Here is a 13,307-nt window from a genome sequence, read left to right as displayed (position 1 = left end):
AATAATTCCTGGTTAACCCGGCGCAATTAAAATCTCGGTAGGACGGTGGATCGCGGTGGAACTAACGAAAGAGAAATTTCCTAATATATTTTAGGGGTGCCGAAATGAAAAAACCGCTCGGCGCGAGTGTGCCGGAAGGATATTACAAAAACAAAAGGAAAAAAAAACGAAGAAAAATATACAGGCGCAACAGGGAGAGAAATCCGCGGAAGCAAACAAGGGAGCAAGGACGGAAAGGTGTGTAGAGGGGGGTGGAGGAGGAGAGTATACACACACACACCAACACGGTGCGCTCTCTCTCCTTCGTTATAACACCGCTATTGCACCAGGATTAATTAAAATCCGTGGAAATCCCCTTGAGACTGATACGTCTGCTTTACGCGGGAAATTCGATGCGGAATCTTCGTTCTAATGAACTAACCATCATCGAGCGGATAAGGTGCAACGCGGTGCAATGCTACCGAGCCCGTCATCGACAGCTATTTACTGTCTCGCGCATGATTATTCATGGGGTATCCGGCTTTACCTTCAATTTGATTTATCCTCGATCGATCCGCGGTTCAGATAATTTACCGATTTGCAGACTGGCTTTCGATGTCTTCCCTGAATTGTAAATCCCTTTTAAAATACGTTTAATAACTTTGAAATTTCAAGTCTTTAGATGTTTTTTATATTTCTAGATGATTAACCCCTTGCCCTATACAATTTATTTGACGGTCTCAGTGAATGGAACTTTCTTTGTAGTTCTCGTAATTTCCTAAGAAAAAAAAAAATTTGTTCTGCAATATAAAATTTGATCTCGGTTGAAAGGAAATTAATAACGTCTGACACGATATCGTAGGGCAAGGCAAGGGGTTAAGGTTACAACGTAAAATGTTGATGGATGTTCCCGATTTTCAAGAATTCATCAGTTTGTTGAGTAACACCGAAACCTTTCGGACCGGTTCTCGGGTGAAGAAAATCGAAAATTCTGCGGGTGTTCGGTTGATGAGGCGATTACATACATTAAAGACATGCGCGGTACGTAAACGTAGATAAGCTTAAGTCGGCTACTGCCCGCCAGTCCCCATCCAGTTTGCGTCGTCGGTATCCTCTATCCGTCCTGGCCAGTGTCTATACACAACGACCGGACGGCGCATTGTTATACAACTGGGGCTGCTTCCAAGGCCGGTTCTGTAGGCCCCCAGGCACTACGTCTCATTGTTGGATTCCCGACGGAATTGCGACAGGATTTGCATTATCTTCCATTAGAGCCAGCTCCGTTTCAACGGAGATTATTATAATCCTCGGGAAGGAGATATCAGGAAGCGGCAACAGGCGACGAACAAGCGAAAGGGAAACTTTCAGGCTCCCTATGTTCCCTTTGGGTTCTTACCGCGTTACGCGAGATCGTTTAACATTCTGACTGGCTTAATCATCGAACAATTAACGCGTCTTCCACCGACGATCGTTCAGAAATTCTTAAAAATTAGCGACTCGCCTGTTGCAAACTTTTTAATCGTGAACAAACAGGTATCTTGAATGATAAGCTTACGGATGTTCTGGAGGTACAATGGGAGACAAAAGTACAAGAAATTCGAAATCCATCAATACATGGCAATGAAAGCCATTTATGAGTATATTTTGCATTAAACTTTTGCTCTGTACCCTCTGTAGCTATATTCAGTGGTCTACGCTTGTCGCGTTTCCATGCTAGTGAGAGACAACACGATAAATTTGACGTTTTGTAGCAGTTTATAACTTTTTTACTCTGTAACTGTTTAGTGAATCCTAATAAACTTTGAACATAATTAATTACATAATTTTTACTACATATACAAAAAAACTGGAGTTTCCAGTTGCGTTTTTTCAAGGTTTAAATAGGGTTTGAAGTGGAATTCTATGAATTCTCCATAAGAAGACGTGTTAAAATGTGCAAACTTTAAGTTGCTATAATTCTTAAACGGTGCAGTGAATCGAACCCAAACTTTGGTAATTGCATTAATTTAGTAAGAATTATATCTTGTCAAATTTTCAAAAATTTTGTTGCGTTTTTATATACCTCCAGAACATCCTTAACATGGCAACATACACGTACCAGTCAGTGGCTGTTCCGGCGCGTTTCATGTTAAAGAAGAATAATCGTTTGGTAGCGGAGGCGAAGCAATTATGTTGATTAAATAATTCGCGGCCGCGGGTGCGGGTGACCTTGAGTTACGTTTCACTATGCAAGGTTGCTGGGGTTCTGGTTCGTCAAGCACCCCTCTCGCTTTGTCTGCGGGCAGCCCTGACACTGACAAACGACACAAACGGTGAAAGAGAAAAGATACGAGCCGCACTTTCCCCTGTAACTGCAAACAGTATTAGCCTCGAGGGCCGCCCTTGAGTTTACGTGACTTCTGATGGCACGATTTTTTCTCAAACTACGGCAAGTACGATCATAAATGGACGTAACGTACCTCCGTTCGAGACTTCCGCAGTGAAAAAGCACTTCAGGGCCGTACGACTCTTTTCTCCGCGAAATTATAAAGCTCCGGCGCGCTCGTGATTCTATGCATTCCGTCCCATTCGTTTATTTGCGTCTGGACTAAATTCCTCACAACTCTCGGAATATTTTTCACCATTCTACTGCTGATCTACTCTCATTTTTATTATAATTATATAGGATCTAACGGAAAGAATAAAGTAGATTATTTAAACTTTCGTGTAGGGGCAGGGTCAACGAAAATTTTATTTGCGCTTCGATTTTTTAACCTCTGCGATTGCACGGTCGAAAATGGACGTCGATCCCGTTTCTCTTTCATTTCTTTCTATCGTTCGTTCGTCAAAAGGATCAATAACACAGTCGAAATATTTTTATTTCTGATTTCATTCCTACTTTTACAAATACTTCAATCAAAAGCCTCTATTCGCTGGAAAAACATCAATCGTCTTCTGGCTTTTAGCTGTGTTTGAATAAATCTGGAATATTCTCTAAGATCACATGGAAAACATTGAGTATAATTTCAAACACGCTCTAGCAAATGTTTATACTTCAAGATCCAGCTGGTGAACACTCGGCGAAAAAACAGCTATCCAAGATGACGAGAGAGTCTAGCGGTATTTATTAAAATTCCTGATCGCGGAGACTAATTAAATCTGAAGGGCCAGGACATTCGCCTTTCAAGCGTCCTCCTCGGAGGCGAGGGAAATCAGATTTCCGGGTTCGATCTCGAGCTTCCATTTCCGAGCGCATAACGCGATGAGAGTAGATCACAGGGCCGATATTGCCTGGGAAATATATTCCGCGAGACAAAGGAAGAAAGTCTCTCGGAGCAGTTATCGAGCATCGATCCCCGTGCAATTTGATTAACAAGCTACTTAAAACGCGCGGCCGCTCGGTTCCCATCTGATCCGAAATTGCATTTCGCTGCCTTGCGATTCCTTCTGCGATTTGCTATCGAATCGATCTCCGCCCTCGGGAAAAAACGAACAGCGATCTTAAGAGAGGCGTCCATCATTCGCGATCATCCTAGGAAAATATTCCTGGGAAAACCTGGACAAAATTTCACAAAATAATTGATTTCACGGAAATAAAAATTCTTTCAATCCACGTTTACATTTTACAGATCTATACTAAATTCCTTAAAAGTTCCATGTTTAATTCCCGAGAGAGACAGCTTCGAGAGCATAAACCTGTTGACAAGGACAGAGCGCTAAACACAGCCCGTTTTCAAATCCCGGAAGTTACAGCGTCATTCTCTCGAAATTCAGCTACACACTTCGAAATCTTTGTGGAAAACATCGTTTAAACCGATCCTCCTCGAGAGGCTCCCCGTACGAGCAGTAATTAACGCTCGAGATAAAAACGGAAGTAAACCGTGTTTCACGCGCAGCGGGTTCCTAATTGAATTAGGAACGTTTCTCGCGGACCTGTAGCGCATCCTCTATCCGCTGTCCCGGCAGACCGCTATTGTAGGCGGCAGCCATTAGGATATTAGGATTAAGGTGCAACCGGTCGTGTTCCTGGGCGTCTCGATTGGATAGAACAGTCGTCTGGCAAGCGTAAGTTGTCCGGATCTCCTTGTTTCCCAGCAGCTCGCAGAGTCTGCCCGCGCGTTCTGTCGTCGCGTCGTTATTTCCCGGCCGGCAACAAATTTCGCTCGGGAAACTGAAATCAAACAACGTTGTTGTTGCAACGCTCGTGATACGAGCCAATATAAAATGCTCGTAAACTGGAGAAGAGAACCGTCGACTCTCCATGTCGTACGATGCTTCACGACCAACGTATATTCTCGTCCGATCGTACGTCACCCAGCGCTCTTTTTACTTTCCAGACCAGCGAAATTACAAACTGAAACGTGAGACGCGTAAAGGTGTTCTACCAAGATGATGAAAGAGGCGGTTACACGTACAGGAAAAAGTTGCTCAGAATTATGAGTTCTACAATACGTTTGAGTTTCATCGAAATCGATCGTACCCGTTTTCTGTACAGTTACCCAAAACTCGTAGTCAGACTGCAGATTTGGTGAATTTAATTTTAACAGCGAGATCGACAGCTCTGAGAATACTCGTCCGAGAATGAAACTGAAACGAATGGGGCGAAAGTTCGCGGAGGCCAAAAATTGGCGAACTCGGCTAAAAGTGACAGTCTCGGTAGTGAAAAATTCGCAGGGGATTCTCCATCGTGCCCGGCGCTACTAAACGTCACTAATCCCGGAGAGGACGTTTAGAACTCTCCCCAGGAGATAACTCTTGGCTGACAGCTTTTTTCTGGCGAGGCAAACAGAAAGAGCGTCGGCTCGCAGTTTCAAGCGTGAACCTTTTGCGGGCGCGTGAGGTCGCGTAAGTTTGCGCAACGCGTCGCCGCGCCGCGCTTCGCCTCGCCTCGCCGTTCCTACAACAGACGGCCGCAGTAAGCCGCGAATGCATAGTCGCATAAATTCCGGACGACGGATTTTTCGAGGCTCCCGCCATGCCATACTCTTCCTCTCTCTTTCTCTCCCTCTCTGCTGCTGCTCTCTTGTTCAACGAAAATACGAGGACTTGTCTACCGACGCTGTTGTCCGCGAGAAATGAATTCTCCGACTGCCTAGTCCTACAAACAGACGCGGAACGGATCTCTTATCTTCCGGTAATGGAAACGCGGCCGCCCGAGACGCTAACAATATTTAAATTCTGTCCCTGTATTGTATAAGCAGCGCATAAATCCGCCCAGCCAACCTTTTACCATTATTTATCGCGGTTTTTACCAGTTCGCTCGTAAACGCCGCTTGTCGCCCGGCGCGGCGTTCCCGAACGAAAATCAGAACTTGTTCGTTTATCAAACCTGACGCCTCGTTGCTTGTATAATAATGGAGAATTCTGCTCTACCCAACGGATACTTTGCTGTTTTATTTTGCACGGAGATCGCGCGTTTCTGCAAGAATTTGAATTTGAAAAATTTTAGAAAAGTTGATCAACGATTTTTATACAGTTGCGGATCGTAAGAATTTTGAACTATGATTTCGTTTATCTACAGGTTTATCTTCAACTTTCTCCGTCAATATGTTAATTCGCAGAAACGTCCAGAATGTACAGGCAATAAATAACCATAAGTCATGTTTCCTCTATTATTTATTTGCGGTTACGTGAACGGCACGGGTCGTTGAGTTTCACGTCCTTATGTGTACATCATTAAACAATCAAGTAGCGTTGCAAGATAGAGAAAAATAATTGCATTGCGCGAAATCTGTTCGCGGATCTCTGTGACCCCGTGTTCAGCAATACTTATTCCTTCCAGTTTCTTCATCCTGCGATTATACCGAGTGTCTCGTCGAATTTCAACACCTCTAATGTCTCTCTTACAATACTCAATTATAAAAGAAAACGTTTAATTTAACCCTGATAACAAACGATATTACCAGTGACAGTCACCAGTACTTTGCCTGCAATAAATTCTTAAAAATTATAAGTACTTTTATCAGATTCTCAAAGGATTGTACACCTTGTATACTCAGTATCGACACGTAGGATAAAGACAGCCACAGGCCCGAACAAGAGCCCGGCTGTGCAGGCAAAGGTCGTCGATTTCGCAAGCGACATCGCAGACAATTATCGACAACGTCGCCAGTAAATCCGGGCTCTCTTGCGTTTCTCTTCGACGAAGCGGTGCGCACAGGTGCCTGGCTCACCTGTGCCCTCGCGGCTGTCTTCGGCTCGTCACGAGCTCTCCTCCTCTGCTCCGTGTTTTACCTGGAAACACGGATGTCACGAACACTCGAGCACCTTCGCTGTCTCATCCGTATGCAATCGCGGAACCCGCGGCGTACGAGCTTCTCTTCACGGCGCGTTATCAATTATTTCTCGGCACAGGTGAATTACGAGCGTACAACGCCTCAAAGTCTGCTCGACGCGACGGTGCGTTGCGACACGCGCCGAGAGGATTGCGATCAATGCTTTCGGCTGACGAGGCTGTCTTCCGGGTACAGGCTGTCGGGAAAAGCAAAAATGTATCCTGAAATTGGTTATGACAACGAAACATCCATTTTTGTTTGCGTCGCGTCAAAAACCTCCCATGGAAATTATTTCAAATCATTTTAAACGTAAGGAAAAACCAATTTTACAGATTGTTGACCGGTCATGAGTTAACCCGCGTTTTCATTTCCAAACGTTATTGACCATTTATGAAACCCAGGGCGAAATAGAATATTTCAAAACCTTTGTTCATTCGGTGATTGCTATACAGTTTATCATACTAAAAGAAAATATTAAAAGTTATATAAAAGTTTCATCTGCATTCATTATGTATAAATAGAGTTTATCGAGGTTTATTTAGATTGTTTTACTCTTCCACATTCAACTGCGAAATAATAGCCGGTGACATAAGATGGCCTCTGTGTATAATTGCCGGTCAACAATGTTTGAATAGAAGAAAATTGAGAATCGAGTGAAATTTCAGTGTGCAAACAGCACCGAGCTAACAGTAAAAAGTTGTAACGTGAAATTCGCGATCCAGATTCCACCTGCTAGCCCGCTCCCCTCACTTATCGAGCGATAATCTATTTATAATCGCGTGCTTAGATAATTGGAGCGTTTCCGCGTGTACAAACCACGATACCGTAGCGGACCGGGCTCGAGCGATTAAGCTTCGGGGGAAAATAGACTGTAGCAGTGATTGAACGGGAACAGCCTACCCCTTAACCATCCAGCACACGCGCCTACGTGCATTATGTTATCGACGGTGAATGTTCACGATCGAAACCGGTGAAACTTCGTCGTGGTAAATTCTGCGGTGTTTATTTTGCCGTGAGCGCCGCGGCGCGGCTCGGCGTCCCGTTCTTCCGTCCATTGGGATGCGATGGCGTCCCGAGACCGAGACCAGCCCGTGCCGCCGCGCCGCGCCGGGCAAATTTCCGCGCTACGCGAAAATTATGCAAGGAAACTGCGGGCTGCACTGGTTTCGATGTAGTTTGGCACTTAGCAGCCGCGAATAAACCACGAGAGGAAACGAGTAACGAGCCGCGCGGATGCTTTACCGACCGACGCGCGACGTGAGTAACGGCCCGTGCTTTAAGCCTAACGTCCCACCGACGCCGCCATCTTGAAATGTTGCACTCTCCAGAGTCTTACACTGTACGCTCGAGAACACGCGGAAAGCTCCACAGAATTTCGAACATTATTTCCAGACAAGCCGAAACTTCATTTTCCACGAGGAGCCCGGTTTATATATACATATACACATATGTATATAAACGTTAACCCTCATCCGTAAACAACTTCGTAAATTCAATAATTGCAAAACGAAAAATATAAAACCGATCGATCATTTGTCCGGCAGTGGTAGGCGCTTAGTAGTGTAACTCGAAAATTAAACATTTCTTCCGACCTAGAATAATTTCATTCTATGTATATATATATATATATATATAGAGAGAGAGAGAAGTATGATCTTTTCATTTCGTGGCTATGAAATTGATGTAATACCTCATATAATACTTAAATGTTTAGTAATTGGTTAGATACCAACATATTGTAAACCGTGAACACCGCGGCGCGGTGCGTCGGGAAGAAGCTCGGTCGATCAACAGGTAGAGAATGAAATCTACACGAGGGAAAATAGACAAAGGAGTATCTATGTAGAGAGATCGTTTCGTCCGGTAGCAATCGAAATTTCCACTAATAATAGACAGGGTAATGTGTTTGAGGAGCCATTAACTTACTTTCCGGGGCGACTGTATATCCGTGAACTTCGGCGAAAATCAATCTCTCATCGTGACACCGATGAAGTTAGTTCCGAAACTCGGCGCTAAGAACGACCGTCGGCTGGGAGGTGGACGTAATTACACGGCGAGCGAGAGACACCGATATTAGAGAGACCTAGAGAGTGTGAGTCATCGCAAAAAACACGGGGCGCGGGATTAACGATTTGCCTTTCAGCCGGGGCTTCTCTTTTCAAAAGCTGGAGCGGCGAGAAACTTTCAAAGAGGACCAAGGTGCCCTTTAAGGAGCTGTAATCGAATCCTCGTGTCCCTGTAGCGTCAAAATAGAGGAGCGAACGCGTGCTCATTGGATCCTCTCTCGACGAATGCAAAAGGAAATCGGGCAGAGGTGAAAGGAGAGATGGCTAGATCCTTGTAAGAGGAAGAAGAGCAAAAGCGGAAAAAAAACATCGAGATAGGACACTCGAAGAGGACAAGCAATTACGTGATACTTTTTTGAAAAATTATTTCGCGGCTTCAAGTCAGGCTCCAACCATTTCAATCTTTTAGTCCCTCTCTTTTGGTTCTGTTTTTTTCTCCGTCGCTTCGAAAAAGCTTACTGCGAGCGTCGAAAGCGGATTAGCAGGGACGTATTATGAGAATGTACGATATGAAAACTTGCCGTACACGTTCTCCGCAGGTTTAGCGTCGCTGCTTTGACGCGAGTGCCTCGCCCCTTGCCACCCGCACAAGCCCCTTCTCCAATTAAATGTTGTGTTGAACAGGATGTTTATGCGCTCCCTGTCGACTCGTTAGAACCGGTCGTCGTCGCGTCGTCGGGAACTTTTTCGGCAGAATTTCGATGAACTACCCCGCCGCGCCGGTAAGCTTCAAGAACTCGGACTTCTATAGGGTGGATGCCATTAATGTGTCGCGGCCAAATGAGGGTAGCCCCACTTAATTTCCCTTGAAATTATACTCCCCCTCTGGTAAAATAAGATGGAATTATTTTGAAGTTGCGTATGTTATGTATTTACACATATTCGAGCTAACATCATGAATTTTGACGACAGATTTGATTAAAAATTGTGAGAGTTCACAGATATATTCTGGATAGAACAGAGCTTCCAAATGTTTAGAGACTCAAAATACGTTCAACCGAAACCGTGCATCGTCTACCGTGCTAATTCCAGCAAACGTCGCGCTCGCCAAGAAAAGTCGTCGTATAAAATTGAGATACAGTTAATTGCTCGGTTCGGAATTTTCGCGCCGGGAGTGGGGGCTCATTACAACGGGTACCCGGGGTTTCTTTCACGGGAACGTCCCTCTTAATTAACCCGGGACATTGGAGGCGCCATTATGTAACGGCAGTAAGCGTCGCCATTTAAATGAAGTGGCGCCCCCGTTGCTCCTGTTGCGCAATCCTGCCCCCACCCGCCCTCCGTCGCGGTAATGCACTTTCTTGCTGCACTCCGTTGCACCGTTTCGGATCGATATCGATTTACCCCGTCTCGCGTCGCGTCGCGTCGAGGAGAAGAAAGTCGTCGCGGTGTGTGTGTGTGTGTGTGTGCTCACGTACGCCGAGAGTCGACATCAATGTTTTCGTTCGCGAATTATGTAAACACCGACGATATGTCTGGCGACGCGGCGGATCCGCGAACGTTTGTCCGTAATTTCACGGCGAATTGAACGCGATACTCGCGCTCGAAATAACGAAGATTGTCGACCATCGATATACGTTTCAGAGAGAGTCGTTCTTTCGTCGGTTTTAATATGGTTTATTTTTTGCCTGGCGTTCGAGACAAATATTCCTGCGGCGCAGAAAATTTCGCGGTGGGGTGTTGCATGCAAAACCTTGTCGAACAAAACGTTCTGTCGATATTTACGGTTGGATTTGTTGAGGAATCCAGTGAATTCAGTTCATTAACCGACTTCGAAAAAGGAGGAGGTTACTCAATTCGATCTGTATGTATGTGCCTTTTTTTTTTGTCGCCTTTTTTTCTATGTATGTTCGCCGATTACGCCGAGATGGATAGACTAATCGGAACGAAACCTTTTGCATCTTGTAGAGTATGTTGCCGGGATGGTCCCGTGCAAAAGAATTTACATTTTTTTATTAATTACGATTTTATTTGCGAAAATGTAGGGTGGTGATGCCGTTGTGAACTCCGCTGAATGTTAGATATTAGAAACAGTAACGACGCGACGTCGTTACCGTTATCGATTGCGGCTTTCAGATATTTATAAATTACAATTTGGAATGTGACGAGGGGGGGGGGGGTGGCTGACAGAGATGAAAAGTGTGAAATAAAAAAGATTAAACCGACTTCGAAAAAACACACTAAAAAGTATAAAATAATTTCCATTTAATTTATGCGAATACACACAAACTTAAATACAATACAATCTTTTCGGAGGCGGTGCAAAAATTAAAAATGATGATTTCATTGGAATATGGTGGGCTTGGAAATCAGTAGGTGGGAAGAGAAGATACATTAATATGTGAAAGCATGTAGAAGAATTTAAGGATTTTCGTAATTCCCAGTGTCGAAAATTTTCAATTTTGCGCAGCCTCCGAAAAGATTGTATTGTATTTAAGTTTGTGTGTATTCACATAAATTAAATGGAAATTATTTTATACTTTTTAGTGCGTTTTTTCGAAGTCGGTTTTTTTCAGTCAAATGTTTTCTGTCTCCACTAATTTTTGCTCTTTGGGTAATATTCATAGTCAATTGTTATTTTCTTTGGTTTTCAGGATGAACGCGGAGGATTTTATTTTTACTTCGCACCAGGCAGCCGTTTCCTGCTGCAGAAGACAGTTTTGATAGTGTTATTATATGCATAATGGCATTGCCGTTGCAACGGTGTAATCTGTTGGCTCGGACAATTACATGTGGTGACACGTTACCCGAGTTTGCTTCGTTCCACTATTTCGCAGTTAAAATCAGCTGTGGTTCGTAGAATGCCACTGTGTCAGGGACAATTTGTTAAAACAACAGAACCCTCTTCACACGTTACGTACCTTTCATTGTTGTTAACATTCGTTCTCGAAAATTCCATTTTCCACTGGTGGCAACGTCCACAGGTACAAACAATTTTAATAACTTTTTATCCTGGAATTAATTGTTACAGGAAATCGCACGTACCGCGTCGTTAAACGCGATTTCCTTGATTTGTGGAGAACCTCCCTCAACTTCAAATATAATAATTTACTGTTTATGAAATACGTGAAATTGTTGGCCCGAAGCGAGGAGAAAATATGTAACAAAAAAAAACTTACTTCAGAAAATTAGAAAGCTGAATTTAATCATCTAGATCGACTGAAATAAATGTTTAAAAAATTTCAGAGAAGAAGAAAGAGAAACTTACAAAATTGATACAAATTTGATTATTTGCACGATACATTAATCCTAAAACAGCTAGAGCAAGAATATATGTATAATACATAGATGGTAGAGAGTGGGAATAGTTCTGGAAACGAATTACTAAATAAATGGACACCTCGCGCACAGTGAGATTTCGGTGAGGCGAGCGTCTCGACTAGTCTCGAGCAGAATTGCATCTTGTGGCTCGCTAACGAATGCAGCAACCACGTCAGAGTTTCCAGAGGATTTCACGTTCCCGTATCAGCTCATTGTTGTGCGCGACAATAGGCAGCGTTGTCGGGCTGTAGCAATGAACATGCATACATACGTACACTACAGTCCACAAGTATTTTAACTTATTGTTAGTACAAGTCTAATCAACAGCATTTCATTGCCATTCTTTCAGTACCTGTGAACCACCAGCAAATAAACTCGTCCATTATGCAGCATCCATTCTTCCTGCATCGTTCACAATTCTACAATTCTTACACCTTGTACATCAAATATCAAGCCACCCACAATTTTCACATGATCTTCGATACATTGTACGATGTGCATATGTATTCATTGAGATCATCTTGAAAAGTGCTACTCAAATAGACACCGCTAATGTATAATAACTAGGCTTCTGTAACTTGCAATTAACGCAGCCAATTCTGCGTGCAAATACACGGTCCAACGATGATTAATTACAAACAAGCCTCCACATTCTAGACACAGTTGTCAAGACACTTCTAGCCGGCAGTGTACACTGTACACTCATCAGCAAGAAGAAGAAGAGCGTACCAAGCAGCAGTCGCGTTGGATTTCGGGTCGGCAGGACTTCTTGTCGACGGGGGACAACAAACGCGAGGCTGGTAAAGCTTCTTAGAGGATCCGGTGGACTTACTCGCTCTCACCTGAGCATTCTGCCGCATCCACGATGCGAACGAGCATTTCGCGTGAGCATCGCACCCGGCAGCTATGTTTGCGGAGGAGGGAAAATGTATCTCTCTCTCTCTCTCATGTATCCGAGAAGCTCGACCGGGGCCTGAGCTTTCGAAATTTTCGAAATCCCAGATCCCGTGACTTGCCGAGGATTTGCCGGCGCGGCACTTTGCATGAATAAAAGTGGATCCCCTGTCCCTGGACGGGAATAAAGCACCGACGCGACAAGCGGCGCAACCACCGAGAATAGCGCGTTCGACAGGGCTAACGCTGGAAGTTTGCGAACACCGATTCCTGACTAACCAGGAAGCTGGTTGGCTCCGGGACACTTTATTGAAATCGATGTTTCGCGGCCAGGATAATTTTGTTTGTCTCGCTTCGCGTGGCTAGCTTGTTTCGCAACGAGATTCCCAAGTTTCCAGCCGCTATCGCTGCGAGCTGCATCTTCCTTCCCGCAGTTGCAGCTGCGTCGGACGCTTCGAATTTGCGCAAGGTGATCCACAACCGCGAGTGTTAACGTTATACAGGGTGTACATATCTGCCAGAGTGTACACTCCTGCTCATAAGTCCGAGGACACCTCTGGTTTTTAATAAAACTCTGGTACATATTTCGTATAGATTATGAACCTTTAACTGTATCAACTACATAATATAAATGTGTTCAATAATTTTACTGTCTAAATTGTTTAAAAATTATAAAGTGTCGCTTTATAGCGCGTCTCATAGGCTTAATACACGAAACTTTTGCCCTACTTCGAAAACACATTTATGGAATATTTTCGAACGAGAATGGAATAATATAACAAAAGAAAGTATGAAGAAATTGATCACACGCGGATGCCAAGAACAGTGGAAACTGTAATAAAGAAACATGGCG

The sequence above is a fragment of the Lasioglossum baleicum genome, chromosome 4 (assembly GCF_051020765.1).
Source record: "Lasioglossum baleicum chromosome 4, iyLasBale1, whole genome shotgun sequence".
In the NCBI taxonomy this organism is placed as follows: Eukaryota; Metazoa; Arthropoda; class Insecta; order Hymenoptera; family Halictidae; genus Lasioglossum; species Lasioglossum baleicum.
This window is presented reverse-complemented; position numbering follows the sequence as displayed.